Genomic DNA, 23,976 nt, shown 5'->3' with positions numbered 1-23,976 from the left:
GTAAGAACCCCATTCATACACATATACATACATATCTATATAAATGAATAATCATTTTCATAATAAAATTCTTTTTAGAATTAAATTTGTTTCGAATTTACGCTCATAAATAAAGCCTATTCCCGAGTTCTAGAGAAACTCAAACAATTTAATGAATGAGGATGTTTTTCAAATGAACCCTGCAGTTGTTTATTTTCCATGAAAGACCAGTAAATGAAAAAGAAGTTAAAGACAATGCTTCTTTTGGCATATGCCCTCCATGTATCTATTAAACAATAAATGGTTTATGATTGCATACAAAAGGTATGCCTTAGAAGCTTTAACAAAAGTAATATAATATATTTTTAATTACTATTTAAATTTTAATTTTGTATTTAAAATTTAGATATTTCAAAAATTTAAAATAATGAAAGAGAAAAAAATGTGTCTTTAGTTAATCAAAAATTTTATTTTTTAAAAATTCACACATGTATATTATTTTCTATACACGAAGGATATAAAACACAACGGTTAACCGATAATATAAAATATTGTTGAGATGTACTATGAAATTATATAGGAACTATGGGATCAGCGGAGTTTGATACTATTATTATGGCACAAAGCTCTTTAAAATGACAACAATAAGAATTTTTATTACTTTAATCATATAGATGTAGCAAAATTGATGCTAACTCTTACCTTAACTAATTAATTGCTAACTCTTAATTAAAACACACGGAGGAGAGTTGAACTTTATCAAAATGAATAACAAATTGGATCAAAATATTTACTTTAGGATTTTAGCATCGAAACTGCTACTCACTAAATAATTAAGTAGCTTATCTTCGTTTACTTACTTACTTGAATGACCATAATAAACCGTTTTTGCATTTTGGACGAACATAACAATCATTTTCAAGCGCCTCTGTTACGTGCGAGCCCTCTCTAGTCTCGTACATAAAGTGTGGTTACTTCACTCTGAACTTGATCACTCCGCCGAAAACACGATCTACATCTACACTTTTTCCATCCAATTACGACTTCAAATACCTAAATGTTAATTCGATGAATTATACCAATGTTGTTATAAAAGATAGTACAGCTCATGGTTCGTTGGGATCGGTAGCAATCGCTAACTCATAGAAGATCATAAATTTGACGAAGAGTTTTTCCTTTACTCGCTCACTGATTTGAACTACTTATATTCGACTAGTTCTGAATTGAACTGTTTTACAAAAACGAACCGCTGTACTTACTTACTTACTTGATAATTTGGCCATAACAACCCGTTACCGAGTTTCGGCCTAACGTGGCTGTCTCCCCAGGTGCTTCTGGTGCGTACGCGACTTCTCCAGCTTAGTACATCAAGTCCAGTTAGTGTTCCTACAACTTAATCACTCCACCAGAGACACGGTCTACTTGAACGTCGTCTTCCGCCAACTACTGCTTCAACAGCTTTTTCGCTAAAGTATCTTCATCCATTCTCACGACATGACCGAGCCAGCGAAGCCGCTATATGTAAATTTGTAGAATTATATCAATATCGTGATAAAGCATGTATAGGTCGTGATTCATTCGTACGTGGTAGTCGCCCTCAACTCGTAGAGGACCAAATATCTTACGAACTGCTGTACTAGTTAATTTAAATTAATTTAAATCCTTCTCGGCGACGCTGCAATATTTCCTAACATACATACATTCGTATGTGCAATTATTTATACTTCACCATTATTTATTTGTCGTTAAATATTTGGGAGATAAAACCAAATAAATTAAAATTACGTTGAAGTCAGCTTGCATTCTGTACCAAGCAATGACGTTTTTTAAATGTGACGTTATTATTTTTAAGCATAAATAAAAACATTGAAATACGTTACATTGGCACAATTGGGGGTTGAATAATTGCAAGCGAAACGCACAAGCAACAGTCCACAACAACAACAACAACAACAACAACAAAAGACAAAAACAACAAAATGTATACAAACTTACAACTACAAAACAAACACAACAATAATTCATTCCTACAGAAAATTACACCGGCAAATCTGCTTTCAACCACATGTTTCAACCGTACGTTTCAACCACATTCAATTTCCTTCAATTTTCTGTGCGAAACACTGTCGTTTCACATTTTGGTTTCAGTTGCTTTTGAACTTCGGCGGGTAGAGGTTGCGTTGTTTTGTATAAGTCTTGTTTTTGTATTAAACATTTTGAACAAATATTAGTTATCAAAATATTTTTTGCAATAAAGATTAATAAAATTATTGTAAAGGTAAAATATTGTTTAGAAATTTGATAGAAAGTTTTGTTTGATAATTTCGACAAAATTGTGCGCGTCGTCTGGCTAAATATTTTCCCAAAATTTCTTATTTGCGCGCCTTCCTCTTTGTGGTGTTATTCTTATCTTTAAAAAAAAATTCCTAACGTAAATATACAATTACAATTGCCTTAAAAATATTATAAAAAAAGAATTATTCTACTTAAAGTGTATTATTTAAAAATGAAAATAAATTAATAAAAAAAATTATACTAAAGTATTGTTGTGTTATTCAATTTCGTTGGTGATGTCATAAACCTGGTAACATAGGTTAATGAAAGAGACAGAGCGGCACAAGCTTGTATGCGTAATAAGCGATCGGTTGAGCGATGATCACATGCAAAATTGTACAGCAATAAAAAACAAGTTTCCAATTTGAATAATAATAATAATAAAATAAAATAAATACAGTTTCAAGGCAAATAATAAGTTAGTGACGTCATGTGTAACAATTTTAAATAAACATAAATAAGTGCCGGTAAAAGAGAACAACCAATGAACTTGAAAATCGAAAGGGTTTTTTATTAGCGAAAAATAAAAAAATTAATTGACCAAAATTATAGAGGAACTCGTGTGTATGTGTAGAGTCAGTGAAATGTGCATATGTATATATTTTTAAATTAATAATTTTTATTGTATTTGGTAGATCATATATTTTTTAACTTTTTTGTGAAAAAAAAATTATATATTAATTATTAATAATTCAAAATTAAATAATAAAATAAATAAAATATGTAATTTAAAATTTTCACTTCGCGCTCCATTAAAAATACATGTAGCATTGTGTGCGTTTTGCAAACATTTTTTTGACAATAATATTAATTTTTATATTTATATAATAAATTAATTTCCCTAATCAAAGAATGTATCTCTGTATACAAACATATATGGTATATTTCAAAAGTTTACATTTAATAAATATGAGGATCCTAATGCTTTCCTGCAACATGTTTCGTTTTCTTCAGTAATGTAAAATTTTATTAACAAAAAAAAAACAATAATTATAAAATTTAAAATTTTGTTTATTGAAAACATTATTTCCAATTTTGTTTCATATATTTTTGAAAGAACCAAAAATATATGTATATTCGAAAGAACCCAAAATCTATTTTTGAAAGAACCCGAAATATATTTTTGAAATGACCAAAAATAATATTTGAAAGGGCCAAAACTATATTATAATATAAATAATAAAGATACATATGTATGATATATAAAAATATAACAAATATCTTTGTTTCTTTATAATTATTTAATCTAACTTCTATCATAATCTCAAGGTTTCTACATAGATTTACTTTATCAGGAACTACATAGGTTACATGTCATTGACATTATACTTTGTCAATAGAAAATTAATCTAGTTCCTTTCCTTTGTAGAAATATTATTAATAATTTGTCAAGAATTCAATGTTTTATACTTCTGATCCATAGTTTGATGGAAGGGTTGCTAGCTTACATGTGATGTTAACGGTATTGTCAACTTTTTTCTTGTAACATATTTTACTTTTACTGAGGCTATTTTCTGCCAGATATTGACACCATTTATTATCGTAAATTCGATCGCTATAGTCTCCATTATAAGACATGCTACATCACAAATGGAATAGATTGATATTCTGATTGGAGTGAATATGTGTGACACAACCAAATATATAAATTATATACGAAAAAAAATTTTTTAATCATTTTGTATTGACTAAACCTTCCTATTCGACTTCAGTTTCTAAGAAAAGTATGCTTATCTTCCATATATTCCTATATACTTATTTCTATACATAAGCTAAATTTATTTATTTAAACTTATGAAATATATAAAAGTATACAATAAGTATACAAAATATCAACGTTAAAACGTGTTATTGCGAATAAAAATCAACCTGTAAAATAGGTCTTATCAAAATTGTAGAAACATAAAAGTTCACTGATAAGATAACGTACTAAAAAATTAAACAGAAATCAATAATTATTTTACGAAAATTGAACGATGACAAAGAGTCATCAATTGATAATAATAAAAAAAATTTCAACTATTTTCATTCCTCTACTATATTTGAAGAGACGAAATTTTTCGCAGTGTTCTAAAATATTTTAAAAAAGTTTATATTAAATTGTAACATGTGTTTTGCATAAAAACGTTAAAAGTTAACATTATTTACCCATATAATCAAGTATATTTGTGCCATTGTAAAAGCCGGTAATTTGCATGTCTAACCATTCACCCTCATTTCAGAAATCCAAAAGTAGAACGTCAATACTAAAAACCGGTCAGCTAACAAACGACATTACTGCGTTATTTTATATACAACACAGATAATAATAATAGCACAGGTGAGTGAATAATGACTAAAATAGAAAGTTAAAATATTTTTATACAAACAACTTCATTGTAATATGAAAAAATCAATTATATATGTGATTCATTTCACTCCCAAAATGTCAACTTGATTTATATATAACACTACTTTAAATGGAATTCGGTCCACTTGACACTTGGTCGATTTTAAATGTTTCGTTAGTATATTTGATTTTCTCTATTTTTCATAGATTAATTTAAAAAAAAAATTATATTTTGCTAAAAAATTTTAGTGATACTTCATTTTCACAATATTTACAATAGTCTACTTACTGGAAAAGACAGTGATCTTTTAAAGCATATGTATTATAAACTCTGTCTTTATCTAATTTGAGTTACAGAAAAATTGCTACATTGCGAAAATACCAAAAATTGATTTCAAAATATTTATCACAATATGTAATCACTGCAGTGATATATACTTGAGGAGACGCTAAAATGTACTCATGAAAAAAACATGTCTCCAACCACAGTATTAAAAATTTTCTTGACAAGTTTTTATGAGAGCAATTAATTAACTCAAATGATGATACCCATTTTTTCATGAAAATGATCATCATTTAGCATATTTTATCAAAGATGAAATGTAACATAGCGCTCCACACATCCGGAGCGAAACAGACCATCTTTAATCGACTACAGTTATTAATTCTCCAGTAACTCACGAGAAAACTGCCTATCTTTAACATATATATCAGACCTCTATTTTCAGGACAACCGCTAGATTTTGTTTAAAAACCGTATTACCTTGAAATACCTACATAATACGAATAAATTTCCTTTCCGTTACTTATTTAGTATTAAAGTTTTGTTTACAAACTTTTATATTTAGTTTAATTGAGCAACAATCCAAAAGTAGACATGGTTTATTGTTTGGCATCATTTACTCAGGTGGCCATCTAGACACCATACCTAATTCAGGAAAAAGTGTCTGTTACTCACTTCATTTAATTTATTATGTTTCTTAAATACACAGAAGCATTTACCATAATAAATTTCACTTATTGCAGTAATTGTGATAAACGTAACAGAATTGTTACTGCAGTCAAATCACACTTCTAAATTTATTCTAATTGTAACTCAGGGTTGCATTTGAATTTTGCATTGAATATATGCACTGAGATTATTCAGTAAACCGACTTGGTTCGAATAAAACATAATTAATTTGGACCTAACGTTATTGTTTTTGTTCGGACCTAATTAGCTTATATTAGACCTAATTAGTGTGTGTTTATGAAAGTGAAAAAAATTAAACTATATGTTTTGTAAAATAGTTTAGTATAATAAAAAGAAAGGAAATTATGTTTCGTATAATAGTTTAGCGTAATAAAAAGAAAGGGCTTGAGCAAGTTTATAAATATTGATATGTTCATACGCATTATGTTAGAATAAATAAATGGTAATTTGTATGTACTATAATAGTCTGCCAGTAAAAGTTTAATATCGAACGTTACCTATAGCTAATACTGATTTTTATGAATTCTTCGTTTATTCTGTAGTTTAGTCACATAATAGTACTAGTCTTTACTTAACAATACTCAGAAAGAAAAACTGTTACTCAGAAAAATAAACCGAGTATGTTAAACATAATCATGCGATATTTATCTAACATAATATCTCTTAAAATATTATATATTGACACTTTTATTTTGCTGACTTATCTTCTTAACAAAATATTGTGGCAGCAGCACTAAATGATGTTAATATTATAATCTAGAATATATTAGTAATCAAAAAATGAATAATACAGTGAGGTTGAGTGAGTAATTTTCAATGTAATGGGTTGTTGTAATCTAAGTAATAATTCAGTACTATCGACGCTTGGTCAGATAGCAATTTAATGAAGTTTTCAATGTTCAGTTAAATGATATCTATAATTTGCGGTTTGTTTGGTTTCTATTTTGCTTACTTATATTACGGAAATTTTGAAAAAATAAAAAAACTATAACATTTAAATCTAAAGTCACTTGCCTTCAATTGCTTCATTTGAATGGCCTTCCAAAACCTTTGTATCCATTGGCATTGTCGCGGATAATTGCTTCAGTAATTGTAAGCAAAGTCGCTTATTTTTTGTAGCGAACTCATAGTAAATAATATGTACTGTTAAACTTAATTTAAATAAACGCAAACTTATTGAATCTGTGAATAAAAATACAACACAAAAATTGAATTTAAATTCTCACAAAAGTTAATAAAAAAAATTTAGCACGAATCGTGGATACACGCAAAAACTCTCTCTTATAATATATCTATATATGTGTATATATAAGAAAATAAACAAATATATTTTCAAATATTTTCAAATTTAATTAATTTTAAATAATAAAATTATATTTATTTTATACACCAACCCCTTATTTTTTTAAATTAATTCAAACTGCTTATATATATTTAAGTAATTTATGTTTCCTTAATTTATATGTATATCTGTATATGCATATGCATATATAGTGAATAATGAGTTCACTGCCATTTTCAAAAACCTTTTAGTTTTATATTTTTTGTTTTAAAACTTGATTGTTCCAATTTAAATAATAAAATAATAAACAAATTACGTCATCTGAAATTAAATCGATCTGTTTTTTAATAAAAGGTTTAAGCTTTGTTTACAACTACGTGTTTATTTAAAATAAGCAATGATTCATAAATAAGTACTTTGTACGATAAACGCTATGAGATTAAAATTTAATTATGAAAATAAACGTTTTATATGAAATTAATTTTATTAACAAATACCATAGTAGAGGCAATAATGTCTCAGCTAAATTATCATTAATATTTTTAAAACATTTTACAGCAGTTGATTAAAATTTTTTTCAACAACGACAATTATTTCTAGTCACGTTGAAATAATCCGCTTTACAAAAGATTTTAATTTTTAAATCTTCTAATAAGCAATTATAAATATTCCATATGACTTCAATGTTATTGCTTTTTTAAAAATTGTTTATCGTTTAGTTTAGAAAAAGCATTAATGCCCTTCATACTATCAGATTTTCTTCTTACTGAATCTTACTGAATATATATATATATGATAGTTTATTTTTAAGAGTTTGCTTGTGAGTAAAATATATCATTTCATAAACGAACTATATTCATTTGTTGCATATATCTTTCAAGCTTTACAATAAATCCCTGAATATTATTCCATTCAATTATCTCAAAAATTGGAACAGAATAGTAGTTTGTTTTTAACCGATAGAAGGACATTACTAAAACAGTTTGCCTTGTCGTACTGATCAACAATATGTAAATAAATATTTCATAAAGTATCCAATACCCATTTTTACTGGATTGCACATTCAAACAGCATAGTCTAAAGATCTAAAGATATATAAAAACTGAAGTTTCGGAATGTTTTTTGTTTCATGTTTTGTATTAGATTTAGTGTAAAAGTGAATCTCTAATCAAATAAGGGACGCGTTTTAAAATGTCTTAGCTCCTAATGATTTATATAGTTCTATGTAATGAGAATTTCTGTGATACATATATTTCTGTTTGGAGAATAAAAAGGAATAATAGATATTCCTGGAAAATAATGTGATGCTTTCATCATCAGTTGCTGGTAGTTCTCTAGGTTTTCGAAAAAGGATTTCCGAAAATAATAATTATGCTCCTTGCTAAAAGTATGCATCTGTGTCATAGATGAAATCGTGATACTGTATTATAGATGATTACCAATTCAAAATAACAAAATATTATAATGGTCAACTAATGTATACAGCGACTTTCAGGTAGATTGAGCATTATAATACTCATATATATATGATATATATGATAAAAATATATTTGTATAATTTATTTACCAGATTCAATAAGATGAATTTTATGTTGATTTTTGGATTTTTGCAGATTAAAAACAAAAAATTGTTGGCATATATAGTTCTAAATTGACCTATAAAAATTTTATTTTAAAAAATAAGCAATATTCAACTGCCCATCTATTTATAACGGAATTAGACTAAAGTGGAACTAATGGAACTAAAGTGGGTTTGTCGCAATTATCCTCAAAGGATGCAGTGACGTTTAAAATCTAATTTAATATTATTATATATTCTTTTTGAAACCCATTAAATTAGATATTAATCTTAGCATGCATTTATTTCTGTTAAAACCTAACTCTATAAAGATGATTTAAAGTAAAGTAAATTACTAAAGTAAATTATAAGTAAAGTAAATTATTTTGAAATTTTTTAAATAAGTTATTTTAATATCAAATGATATACATGCAATTTTGATAGTTTTAGCTTATATATAAAATTGCTATGTATAATATAAGAATTTCATTAATAACATCTATATATAACTTAAAATTACACGCTATGATCATTTCCGCTTCTTTCAAAATAACAGATATATGTGAATACCTATATCTGCGTAATGTATCACTTCCCACGCGTTAAATGCCATAAAAATACATAATTTTAAAGTTAAGTAATGATTCAGGAAGAATATTTTTTTTTTTTTTAAATAATCGATGCCACCCACCCATAAGTTTAATTATCATTTAGTATAATTTTATTTATTAAAATTTTCTTTCCCAGAACTGTACTTATCGCAAATATTAAAGAAATAAGTAAAAGTAAAAAAAAACAATTTGCAATTAATTAAAAAAAAATCGCTGAAAAATTTGATCTCCAAACAGAGGCCGACCATCAAAGACCTTTCACAATTTTTTAATTAATACAAAATTGCGATGATATTCGGATGTATCTTTACTTTTCTTCTTCTGCAATATTTTTTTCTCATAGATGTACATTTGTCTTTTTCATAGCAAAAAATCAAGAAATTTATTTTACCTCTTTTATTTATTTTTTCTTTCAATTTTTTTTTGTTTTAAAATTTAAAAAATGAAAAATATAAAGTATTGGACAAGTAATCATAATACTTTTTCAATTTTATACAAAAATTTATGTATCTCTCAGATGAGTTGAAAACTTAAGTAAAATTAAAATTGCACGCGTTTTTGTTTTATTTATTTTTTTAAAGTTCATTACACTTTTTTAGAAAGTCAATATTTTTATAATGATATTAAAAGTGTTGTAAATTATTTAAAAAGATAAATATCGATGACATAAAAAGTAAAATATACTTTTGAATATATATATTTTTTTATTGAAATAAAAATCACACAGAGAAGTAAATAAACATATTTTTTTAAACATATTCTTGGTTGTTAAATACTATCACTTCAGACACAATTACGGTTTCTATCCATAAAACTGTCATGAAGTTGTGACTGTGCATCAGTCATAAGATCATAGATAATCTCACTACAATGTTCTTTATACAGCTTTATACATTGTCTGTAAAGCACATATCTATACTAAAAGTCTTTGAAAGATAAATACTCTGCAACATATTTGGTCCAATACGTAATAACCGTTTTCTATAAAGATGGTTATTAGCAGTCATACCAAAGATGTATAGTGATACAACAAAGCAAATATCATAGCAAATATTAAAATTTATCCATTAAAATAGACAGGCCATGTACTCAGAACAAATAAACACACTAAAATTAACAGAATACTATAAGCGAAATTCAGAAGAATTAAACCGAAAAAACCCGCGAGTGAGATCAATAAAAAAATCTAATAGATGATGAAAGAAAACTCGGCAAAAAATACTGGGCAGCAACAGGGATCAGAACTAGTTGGAAACACTTCTTGAGATGATTAAGGTTTGGCCTGGGTTATTACACTCAATGATGATGATGAGATAAATACATCTAATAATCCTCCAAGTTTGTTATAAAAAATAGTTTAAACACTACCTAAAATTAACTTTTTTTAAGAACTTCCTTCATTGTATAAAATAACTTTAAATACTAAAAAAGTAGATTATATACTCTTAGAGGGACTTCAAATTTATTATGTATAACGAGTATTTCACATTAATATTTCATATTTGCCTGACCTACTGCCATATATATGGCATATGTTCATTTTAATATTTGTGCGTCCAACAAAATCCTCCACCTTCAACCTTTGGTCATACAAATGTTAGAAGGTATATTAAACTAGTGCATTTCTTAGCTTTCATGTTTATGGGGCATTTTCATGACAATATGCATTTCACTTTTTTCTATTGTGCGATTACGATTAGTACTGGAAGCTCATACTGTGTTGAAGTTTTAGTGCATTTCCGTGACTACATAAGTTAGTAATATAATTGGAGGGTGTTAACCATAGTATAATTTGTATACACTTTATACGAGTATATGTACATCCACATTTTTATAGCACGTTAAAAGTACTTCAATTTAAATGCTCTACATTCACTATTTTTCTTTTACAATGTACTTGGCTTTATTATTGGAACTTGCAGTTACTAGGAAACGTGCATTTTAAAAGATTTTTTTTGCATCAATATTTTAAAATGATTTATTCGAATATAACACATAATGTATACTCTTATATAAAAAGATGTGTAACGTCTATTTACGTTCTATAATTTCTGAATTCAAACTGTTGCTTCAGACTAACACCAAACATATGTACTGGAGTTCTTTTTTGATTACTATTTAAATATTATAAACAAAAAATCAAAAGATAGTATTTTCTGACACTGAACTCCATTCAGTCCAATAACCATCTGTATACGTAGACTATTACTCATTTCGAGGATTGATAGGTATGTAAAGTGTTTGCCAACATTTTAAAACTTTCTTGCGTTATAATTATTTACAAATTCAAATACAAAATAATAACACATAGTATATACATTACAATGGCCCTCACTATAAACCTTTTCTTCTTTTTTGGATCTATAAATGTTTGTCAATAATTTGCCATTTCACGTATATGTAGATATATGAACTGTTTGCAATCATTTTCGTACAATTTTGCATTATGTTTGTTTACAAATATCAATTTAGTGTTGGATAAAAAATTGCAAACAAAGCTTAGCTTTTCAATCTTCCAAAACAGATCTCTAGGATGACCTGGTCTAAATTGGACAAAAAACTTACCAATCAGTTACTTCAACTAAGAACGCACTACGGTATCGGTGCTGATGAGTCACTGCATAATATGTAGACATGTTATAAGACTGGAAACTATGCTGCATCTCATATGTCAGTGCCTATTTTTAGCTAGGAGAAGATTAAAAATCTTCGGAGAATCTTATGGACTTAGTCAAGTTTATAGAACTGTCAGGTTGGTTTATCTTTACCTAATGGGAGTTATTGCATTTTTCGGCGATTGCTCGTATACTGCCATTTAGCCTATCTATAAACAAAGGCCTATCCTGTTGTACTACAACGGTCCCTTATTTATACTCAAGTGGGTTTTTTTTGGTACAATACCTACACTTCAAACTAACCTAACTCAATCTTCCAACGACTTTTCATTAAGGTGCAATTTTCTCTTCTCTTAACGCAAGTGTGACAATTGCAAGAGGGGTAAGAAGTCGCGCATTAAAATAAAATCTGGACCATCTTCCATATTTTTGGCTCTCTCGATAACTCCTATAAAATTCTTTGAAGCGACTAATTTTGGCTGAAGTTTATACCCAATTTTGGAGTGAACTATCTCATAAAATTTGTAAATAAGACACTCATCTAAATGTGATCTGTAATATTAGTTACTACCTTAAAGGAGGTTGATCTAGTGTCAGTACGGTCCAATGAACAGGCGATACTACCTGTACACCAACCCACTTATGTACATATTCCTTTATAAAAACAAGACAATATGAAATTTAATATTTACATTAAAGTAATCATGGTGAGTTAAGTTTTCTTCTTTTATTCCTTTAGCTAATACAAATTTTTCTTTGATAATGCATTAGCCTTACCTTTATTTTTTACCACTTAAGTTAATAAGCACTTGCTATTCTGCAATAGCAAAGTATCTAATTCTACACCGTTTAGCAAAAGCTAATTTCGCGTGAAAGATATAAAGTTAACATACTTAAGTACAAAGAATACTTTTACGATTATTATTTTCCTCCTTAAGTAAGAATTCTAGTGCTTCCGTTGCATATTTTATTGATTTGATATTCTTGTGGCATCATTACTGACTTTGTTTCATGTCTGAGTGCACTTATGACGCCCTTTTAATGTTACTTTAATTACATCCGCACTTCAAATATATATACAAAAATATATCTTCATCCATTTCTTTTTTTTTTCTTTCTCTCTCAATTAAATAAAAGGTTTGTCAACAATTAATTAAGTCGCTAATTAGATTTTTAGTTTTTTATTGAATTTCCTCTCTTGTCATTATTTCAACTCAGTGCTGAAATAAATTCAATCATCTCGGCGTTTCTAAAACAAATACAACCCAGCATTTCAACAGTTTTGATATGTATCTATTTGAATGTGGAAACACAATTTCTAAAATCAAATTAACATTTTTTTCTTATAGTTTGTATTTTTGTTTTCTTCGCTGTATTTTATCTGATTTTAGCTGATGAATTAGTTTCAGTAGTATTTTTCACAGCGAAATATTGTACCGATCTTGCATGCGTTGCGAAAACCGTGAGTCATCAAGCGTCGAGAAGATACTATTGTCTGTCTGACTGCAATATATTTAAATTTGTTTTTTATCTTATAGTTAAATTATCTTAAGTTTTTCACAGAAAATGATGACGAAATCAAAATAGGCACACACACTAATAGTGCATATAAAAATTTCTTCTAAAAAACATCAGAAACAACATTGAAAATGTTTATTTATATGCCTTCATTCTTTTTGGAGCAGTTGACAAAATAATTTTGTATCTGTCCTCTTCAGTCCCAATAAAATGCACAAAAGTCTTTAAAATTAATAAAAATTAATTCTTTGCAAAATTAGATATAAACAATATTGTTTTAATTTAATTGTTTTAACAGGTATGATATTTATTCTAAATCAAATTTTTTAACATAAATTAAGTAAATTATCTAAATTAATTAAACTGTTTCTTTTAAATGTGGGCTAATTGATCCAATGTGACCCTTTGCTTGTCAATGGATTTACGAGAACTAATATAATTGATCCAATAGAACACAATTGTTTATATTAATCTTATAATTATACTATAATAATTATTTATATTAATATAATAATTATGCTGTAATAATTGTTTATATTAATTCAAAAATTTAATAATTAAACTATAATAATTGTTTATAATATATAAACAAAGATTAAATTTTATTTCAATATTTCCGCTATTCTCATAAAAAATAATAAACAACTTTAAAATATTGTTTGGTATATTATTATTTAAAAAAAAATGATTTAAAATCAAGAAAATAATAAACAAATAATTATAAATAAATTACATAGTACCAAGTTTTAAAATCTGTTTTACATATTGGACGTCGGAGTATTTAGTTTAGATTAAGTTGAGAAGAAGAGTGCATATTAATATACATAACAACACTTCTACTCGGAAATGTCTATTGTCCATTGTATTACCTTTAATTTTTAAGAATGGCGAACTATACTCTTACCTTTGTTTTGCATTATACTTTATATGCTATCTTTGTTGAACTATCCTATTATATCTGTTACCCTTGTTAAACTATTTCGTCTCCCGAACAAAGTTAGGGGATCTTATAAGCATAACTTCAATTTCTCTATTAGGCGTGTATGAAAATAATTTTCTATACAATAAAGTCTGTAGTCATTAATAAAGTTATTAAAAGAGATTGATAGATTCTAACTTCTATTCGTGACTATCCCTGTATAGTCTGTTTATCGGAATATATCAGATTTAAAGCATAACACAATTGTAAAATACTCCATTATCACTCCAGTGAGCTCACTAATTGATAGGTTGCTTAAACCAATATAATGTCTCTTCACAATCTCTTGATTAGTCCATAATCTATTTATCAATCCAAGTATTTAACTTAGATTGATTTTAAGTCAAATTAATAAAAAAAATGTTTATTTCCTTCACTTCTTTAGTTATGATAGTGCGTAATGACATATTATTTTGTAGTCATGTACATTTTTATGGGATTGTAATTAGGGAACCTGGGATTATTTTGCACTCATGTACATTTTTATAGGTTTGTAATCAGGGAGTCACTGTTGACTACGTGATTTGAATGCTTAGGACAATAAAATGGTCTTTTTAACATACCGGTTGGCGATCTCTTATTTCGGCGTTCAGTTTTTCCCCTTTTTGAAGTTAGCCATCAGATAATATTACGATTTTCTATTGCGTGGAAATACTATACTGGAGATACCATAATGTGTAGTATGAGGTTTTACTTTTATTGAGTGTGAAATCTCGTCAATTAGGAACAGTAGCAATCAATGCCGTAGAAGAAACGTTCACATATATGTTGAAACTATTACAATATTACGATTTTAGGTACAGATACCTCTAGTTTGGACCAATAAATCACTCTTGTTTTAAAAAAAATACGTCAATGCCTACACTGGCGATATTGAACAGACACTTGTAGTAGACATAAAGTACTGGAAAGTTACGCCCCATAATATTTTTGAAATTTATATCGTTGAGTCAGAAAAAGTGAAGCATTTCTGTGGGCGATTTTCGTATATTGTGCAAGTAGTACAACTCACGTAAAACTAATTACCTAATTAATACAGTAACTATTAAAGTTACTTTGTATTTAAATTTTATTAACATTTATAATATTCTCTACTAACTAGTAGAGTGAAATAAATTTGACATCAATCCGTATATTTCTTAATTGTGCCACAGCCGCTACAATATTTCATTCTTCCATTATAATTTTAGTTTAATATTTTTTTTATGTTCATTAATTTCTGAAACAGACGTTGTGATTACAAAATTATTTTTTTTTTTTTTTTGTGTTTAAATTTTTGGCTGTTTTAATCATTATTGTTCAGTTTGAATGAAAAAATTTCGTTAATATTATATTGTTTCAAAATATGAACAGATGTGAAAAAACTAGCACATACCTAATAAATTTCTGATTTTATGTATAATTAATATAAACAATATTTCTCAAGAGCAAAACAATATATAAATATTATCTAAAATATATTAAACTTTTGTAATATCCTATAGAAATTTTTTTTCTCAACTACAAAGATTAATCAGATTCTTTCACTATTAGAAAAAATAATTGGATTTTTTGTTTAAACTTTAACATATGTTAACACTAAAATGTTAACAACTTGTAAATAGTCACCTTAATGCTGTGTTCTGTTCCCAGATATCAATCAATCAGAATATTGAAACACTTAATGGCAGTTTTCAATGTAGTAATAGATTATTCGGAAGATTCTTTTCTATTTTTAGTAGACTTCCTCAGTAAACACACATTAAATTTTATTTTTAATTATTTAAAAAAAAAATAGATATTAATATGTAATAAATCATTTTAAAAGATATGAAAGTTATTAAAAGATGTTCTAACATATTCAATATATTTTTTTTTTTTTAATTAAATGCAGTTTTGTAAGTAAAGCTAGTCATAAGCTTGATAAGTGCGTATCGATATATGATTAAATAATGTTTGTGTCATAAAAAAATTTTAAGAAATATTTCACTTCAAGATCAGGGTGAAGTTCAGAGCCTTAAAATTGATGGATCCCAAAATTTGTATTCGAATTTTAAAGGGAGCTTCTCAAAGACAGAGAGGGTGTGCCAGTCTTTCCTTGATGCACAGCTATTTGCCTTGCTCTATTGAATGTAACTGTTACCATTTTTGATATTTAAAATTTATTAAGTAATAAAACCTAACTTGAAAGTAATAGAATATATGAATAAAGAGCTACTGTGTTATAAGAACTTAAATATAGAAGTAATATTAGAATTTTATTTACCCAAAATTTATATTTTCAAAACAAAACATATGTACTATAGTTAATGTTCATAATTTATCATATAAAACACCTCATAAGTGTTAAAATTAGTGTATATATAAGTATAAGTAATTTGCCATTGGATAAAAGACAACAGCATTTTTAATGTTTTTTGTCATGCTAACTGACGCATTTAAGGTTGTCAACACTTATTAGCAGCAACACCTGAAAGATACAAAACATGCGAAATTAAGCGATTTAATTTAATTTGAAATTTAATTAATGGAAATGAACTCATGACTTTAATTCACATTAGCATTAATAATTATTTATAGATATTAATAAATGTCAGAAAAAGCAAAAAACTGTCATAAAGAGCAGTTGATGATATCAAAAATTATCTTAAAAATTTCTTCTATAATGAGTTCTTGAACATAATGATGAGTTCTTGGCTTGTTATGGTATTATTTGGGTAAACAAAAAATATAAATAAAAAAATTTAAATTTAATTTATTTATAAATAAATAAATGTTAAAACTAAAAACATCCCAGTTTGGTAACATTAAAAATTTTAATTCAAATATTGGTTTATTAATCTTTCTTTCATTACAACTTCATTTATTCTGTCAATGTTTGGCATTCCTATCTACTATAGATTTAATGTTTATTCGACATCCTTAAGCTGTACATTGCGAACATTATCTACTTCATGCACCAACACTATAGTCTACCAGTGTAGAATAGAAACTAATGCTGTTCTCTGACCGTGCGGCACTCGTCAAAAAATTTTCTATCCACTGTAGGTTTATTGTTTATCCGACATCCCCAATTTGTATCTTAAAGGCATTGTCCGTTTAATCAAAACTACACACTAATTTCTCGCTTTAGAAAAAATAAAAATTTTATAACTTTTTCATCTATTGTGGGACTGTCGGGCGCTCACCAGTAGTTGTCTAACGACTATTGGCTTTATCAAAACGACACAATAGTTATCTGCTGTAAAATAGTGATAATCCCTATTTACAATTCAACACACTACATAAACATCAGCTATAAATGTTAAACTTGCCTATGTTTGCATAACATATTCACTAGTTACAGGGTCTGAAAATGCCTGTTTGTCAAGATACTTTTTACCACTGCCATTAGTCGACTTCTAATATTTCGTTAAAAACTCGAAAACTTATCTTAAACTTATATTAGGCTATCACGGTAACCATAGGGTTTCCCTTAGGCCTGATAGTCTATTGTATTGCTCTATATAATTTATTTGCTACATAAAGGTTAATAACTATTTTGAACATTTAATAATATATTAGATTCTATACAAGGGCATATCTTGTAATTGTCGGAGATCTTTCGGAAAATAAGTCCTTAGCCTGTTAAACATATATTACGCATTCATTGACAAAACAAAGATTATTAAACCAAACTTTATGACAAACATTTAAATAAATTTTTTAAACAATTAAGTACAAGTCTTGATGGATCTCGTTCTTATATTTATTTTTAGTATAATTATATTAATTTTTTTATATATTACTTCATATTCAATTAAACCTTTAATGCTTCCATATTTCTAACAGCTACTGTTTATGTCAGACGTGATATAATTTGATTGAAGTTTTCAAAGCTTGACATTGAGTCTTCATTATTATATTATAAAAATAACAAAATTGTGCTGTCATATTATTTAATTTATTATGATTTAGATATTTAAGTGATATTCAAGTTCTTTGCATGACGTAATTCACTATAGGCAATATTAAAATTTGCGTATAAATTCTTAAGTTTCTGTGGAATTTTTTGCCTGATCTTTTCCATTACGATAAATGTCAATAAATTTACTTTTTAAATTTATTTGTCAATTGAAAATAAAATATTCTTTGAATGTTAATTGATAAATCGTTTGAAAAATTTTTATCATTTTGTAGTTCGTTTAATATTAACGGGTGAAATATCGCCTAATTTTCACATATTCCTTCCATATTAGAAATTTTTAACAGGCAAGATATAAAATCGACAAAAAGAGATATATTCTATATTGAAAATCTAATGTTTTTACAATATCCCACATGGCCTGACCTTATTTCTTCATTCAGCAGCACACTCATAAATAAATGAATTATTTATTATAAAACATTTTTATATATAAAGAAGAATAATATCTGCTTTTAGCATTTTATCTGCATAAAATACTTTATTGTTTGTTTACTTGGAAGAATTCAGCGCATATATATTTCTCTTTTGAATTGATAAGCAATTATTATTGAATATGTTGGCATGTGAACAATTTTCGAGGTCACACAATGAGGCGGTATACGCAATCTTCCGTTGATAAATTTACCATTTGCAAAATTTTAGATAAATTTAATGAAAATGTAAAAATACTATAAATATTTAATCGAACTATCAATCTAAAAACACCAATTCAATGATAATCACAAAAAAGTGTTACTATTATGCTGTCACTATTATTAGATTTTTTTAACAATAATAATATGATCATTTGATATATTAGTACAATATAACTATCATCACTTAATTTATAACTGATATTTCAAAACTATTTAACCTGGAACTTGACCATTGAAAGTTTGTGCAGCCGTGGCTACTTGTGGAAAATTTGACAGCCACGAGTACTAAACCTGGTACTTGCAGTCCAAACAAATTACATACGGACTATAAACTAATTAAAAATAAATTCATATATTTCCTAAGACCACTGATGATAAGTACTGGGCAATACTCGAAACAGGGTTGTAAGGTCAGCTAAATTTTAATAAATTGAGTAAAATTTTTGTTATTGTATTTTCAGTTCTATTTGAACCCTTCTAACTTTTAACCCTAACCAACTTTCTTCATAAGACGCGTCACTTTCGGTAAGAAAAACTTAACATTGAAAATAAATTTTATTGATATATTTAAGAAGTTTTAAAAAATAAAATACACTGAAGTGGAAAAGAAGTATTCAGCGTTTTTATTCTCGACTGACTTCGAAACTTTGAACTCTATCGAGCACTTCTTATTTGGTTGAACGGATAACAGGGTAGTTTATTGGTAAAAAATCATAATATCTTATAATTTCACTATAATAAGGGGAAAATAAAACATAAGCATGAGAGAATATCTGTGCTGTATATGATAGAAGCCTTTTATTAAAATAAATGTTAGAAAATAAATAATTCAGTCGCTTTTGTTCTGGAAATTTGCGTATAAAAGATGCTCACTGCTCTGGTTGTATAAATGTTTTACAAAAATCCTCTATGTTTGGCATTGAGTTAAAAAAAATTTGATGGAAAGTATTTCCAACCATGAATCGCTGTTGAAACGGAATACAATTCAATTGGTTTTAAAGTTCATAGCAAAATATGATTAAAAGTAGATTACATAAGTGAATAATGTATGTAAACGATGAAGCTTCACAAACTACGTCAAGCCAGAATTGACTAGAAACATACATCACTTAAAGGTTTTCCAGAAAAATTTTTTTTTCATAAGTTATGTTATTCCTTATAACTTATTATGGTTCTGCTTTTTTAGTGCTGTTAGCTGGGACTTTCATTTCATATTGAATTGCATGTATTTCTTTTCTACTGTTTTTAGTTTTTAGTTTTTATATAATTAATTACTTTTTTGGTGCTGTTAGCTGGCCCTTTAATTTTTTATTGCATTGTGTACATTGTATCATGTTCGCACTAGGTTTGGCACGAATTGCTAAATCCTATTATGAGTAATAGAAAGTGATTTATTTTGTATTCAATACAGAAATTTATATATAACATTTTTAATATATGACTTAATTACTTTTAAAATGATGAAATGATGTTATGAATTTGTTTCACATTCATTACTTAACCTAATAAGATAATTTTTAAATAGTTGTTATATCTTGAGTTTCCGGGTAATAACTGATTTTTATCTGGTATTTCCATAGACTACACTTAAATGTTTCTTTTAACTATGAAAAATGAATAAAAAGTAATATTCCAATATTATTAGTATACTTTTATAAAGAAAATAAACAGATTTGATGTTTGTCATAAAACTGTTAATAGATAGCAACTGCAAATAAGTGAATAACCGTGGTAGTGATTTACTTGCTAGCAACGTTCACATTTTTTTTATAGAGTAGTCAGCCGAAAACAATGGCAATTAATAGTTAATTGCATAGCATTGTCTGTAACGTGGTTAGGAGATTTAAATGTACTTCAAATGCACAAAACCAAAATATAGTTGTTTGGTTAAAAGAGTCTGTTCAGGAGTAGCAACCCACGATCGGAAACTCTAGTTAACGCCTGTTTGAGTTTTCATTATTTTCTAATTTTTCCATCAATAAAACAAAAAAGTTTTGTTTTACAAGCGGATGTGGTTTCCTGTTGGTTGCTGCTTGGTTGGCTGAGTGGGATGAAGGTACTTGTTTATGTTCGAAGTACAAGAGCAAGACTTTTAAGATACACAACTGTTTACATCGAGTACATTAACCTTTGATGTAATATAATTTATTAACATTTACAGCATAAAGTGTTTAGATTACGATTTTAGGTTCAAGTTTTGTTTAATTTGTTTTTAAATTTTCATTATTTTAAATTAAAATCAACACACGTACTATTTGCTTATAATTAGTTTTGTAAAAATTCATATAAAAATTCATTTAAATGTTTGCATAAAAAAACAAAACACTAAAACAATTTTAAAAGTACAAGAATTTTTTAAAATAAACAAAAGTTGAGATAAGAATTTAAACAAAAAATATCTAACAAAATACAATGAAATGTATTTAGTCAGACCTTCACTTTCAAAGCTAAAAAGTAACTAAATAAAATTTCGTGCTTCACAGCATTTAGTAGCCAACACATAAACATCCTAAAATGTGCTTAATTATGTATTTTAGTAAATTATTGTTATTAACGAATAAAAATAAATATATTTGTTTTGAATTTTATTTGAACTGCAGCTAATTATACTCAAGCACAAAAATTATAAATTAAGAGTTTTAGCCAAAATTATAGTCCAGTAGAAATAAAAAAATAAAAAAATTTATTAAAAAGTAAGAAGGTTAAATTGAGTCATAAAAAATGTTAAACAATTAAATAAAAACTTAATAAACTATTTTCTTATTTGTTTTTGTTGTGAATGTAATACTTTAATAGACTTTATTAAATCAAATATTTTTTTAATATTTAGACGTGTGTAGCATTAATAAATTTAGATACAAAATTAAATATCTCAAAAAAAAATATACAAATTAACGAAGAAAAAAATATATGACTAAATCATTGTTAATAATTTAACATACTGACCAAATTACATAAAAGAAGAATTAATGACGTAGTTTTTCCATAGTGTCTCATTAGATATGCGGCGGAAACCCATTAGTAACTTACTCAAGGGATATGAGTCATATTTTTAGGAAATATTTATTACACGTAAATATACTTTAATATATGCAAAAATGTAGTTAAACAAACTTTATCATTGTTTAATGTGTTAATTAATATTTATTTATTATTATTCTCATGGCATTAATTACAATAATGTAGAGTATTTACTAGTAAATACTAACATATAAATATATTTTTTTTCCTCTTTTTATATATCAAGATTATAGTGAGCACCTTAATAATTAAATTAACAGTCAGTACGGCTCGCCACTCTGACAATTTTGAGGGCATCACAATGGGCAATAGATATGAAAGTGTTAATATTTGTATTAACATACTTTCTCCAACATTCTCTTAACATATGTACTTTAATCTTAACTTTTTTATTATAGAAATTGTAAGCTTTGTTCCTTAAATTTATAGTACCGTATCTAATAATCTTAATCTAAAAAAGTCGACCAGATATGGCTGCATATTTTTCTGGTCTGCAAAACATCATCTGGTTATATGCATAATTTTAGGTTAAGATATGTTAGATCTTTCTAATCTACACAACATCATTTGGTTGTTTAGTTTAAGATATATACTTAAGTATTTTTAGTACAAGTATAAGTTAAGTATACTTAACTTATATAGTTAAGTATTTTAAGTCACAGCTAATACAAAAATAAGTAGTTTATATAGAGCTTACTCAGTTTGCAAAGCACATTTAAAAATTCTTTAAAAATGAAATCTGCTGAATATCCTAATCACTCAATATAATCTTAGAGCATATTAGTTTCAATTCTATTATATATATTTTTATATTATCGCTTAAGATTGTAAATTAGAAATATTTTTTTAGATATTTATTTATTTTAATGTATATAACACAAAAATGTTTTTAAATTAATTATAAAATAAAGTTCTTAATTTTAAAATAATCCCAGAACCAATAGATTTTACAATATTTAGAAAATTAGGCATATTTCAAATATTTTATATTTTACTCATAAAATTTTGTTAAATATTTATTTAAATACACTATATTTTCATTTTATTTAACTATATTTTTTGTATATATTTTCATTATTTGTTCTTATTATTTGTAGTTCTTAAATCAGCGCTATAACACATATTGTATATTGGCGAAAATAACATATCAGACCAATAGCAAATTTAGAATATTTATATATATATTTATAATATATGTGCGTGATGATTTCTGACTAGCGGGGGTTCCGATTGTTTGTAAATTTTGTTTATATATGAATCATTTTTTTGTAAACAAACTAATGCATTATTATTAAGTTTATAATACTGCTAATAATATAATTAAAATTTTAGTTATAGAAAATGAGCCAAGGTACTCTGAATACACATTCTATTTTGTTTCTATTAAAAAAGAAAGCAATCTAATAAAATGAAAAATATGGACACTTGTTGATATTCTATCAAATGAATATTGAAAATATAAACTTAAGATACGATATGTTACTAGAAAACAATGTTACTATAAATAACTTAAAAGACTTCCCTAGTACTAAATATGATTTAATAAGTTTGTTTTCAGAACTCACCAATGTTTTTAAATATTACTATTCTTTAACAATATGTTCTTATAGCCTATATACAAAGTATGAATCAACTTCTGATCCGGATTGAACTGAATCAAAACTGAACAGTTTATTGTTTCTTTATAGATTTATAATCAGCTTCTAAAGAGAGATATTTATTTGATTTTACAATTTCTAGTGTCCTTTATTCTTCAATACGAGTTTGTTTTTTTGAACTCTGGTTTTTTTTTTTCTTATATCCCTTATTTAAGGCTATTCTGTTCCTATTATAAGAATATAGTATTTTCATTTAATTATTTTTACTCGATATTTGGTTGATATGTCAGGGCTATCTAAAATTTCAGATGTCTTCAATTTCTACTAATGATTGTTGATTAAATCACCAAAAATGTTGTGTAAATGTCAATTTTATTAAGATCCCTGGGTCTCAAGGGTGAACTATTGCCATTTGAATAGAATATAAAAATAAACTTCAAATTAAAATTTTTATATACAAGTGATTTAATTATTAATAGTTATTTAATAGTAGATTATTGTTAATTAATATAACTGTTTGGTTGAGAATCTCAGAATGGTTACAGGCTCCTCGGGGAGGTATGCAGATCTGAGGTTAGTTATGGCTTAGTCTGATAAA

The 23,976-nt window shown here is 26.5% G+C and overlaps 1 protein-coding gene across 4 annotated transcripts in view; it reads left to right on the top strand.

The window, feature by feature from the left end:
- Nucleotides 1-2,130: 2,130 nt before the first annotated feature.
- The window catches only part of LOC119671243, a 35,246-nt gene continuing 13,400 nt past the window's right edge, over nt 2,131-23,976 (top strand). For 2 of the 4 annotated variants that reach the window (XM_038081783.1, XM_038081784.1), the window contains exons 1-2: nt 2,131-2,257; nt 4,536-4,633. The gene's annotated coding sequence lies outside the window, so the exon portion shown is untranslated. The remainder of the gene's footprint in view (nt 2,258-4,535; nt 4,634-23,976) is intronic. The other 2 variants (XM_038081785.1, XM_038081786.1) reach the window with 1 other exon arrangement.

The sequence above is a fragment of the Teleopsis dalmanni genome, chromosome 1 (assembly GCF_002237135.1).
Source record: "Teleopsis dalmanni isolate 2A chromosome 1, ASM223713v2, whole genome shotgun sequence".
Classification (NCBI taxonomy): Eukaryota; Metazoa; Arthropoda; class Insecta; order Diptera; family Diopsidae; genus Teleopsis; species Teleopsis dalmanni.
Note: the sequence above shows the minus strand (reverse complement) of the source record. Positions and strands in the feature narration are given on the sequence as shown.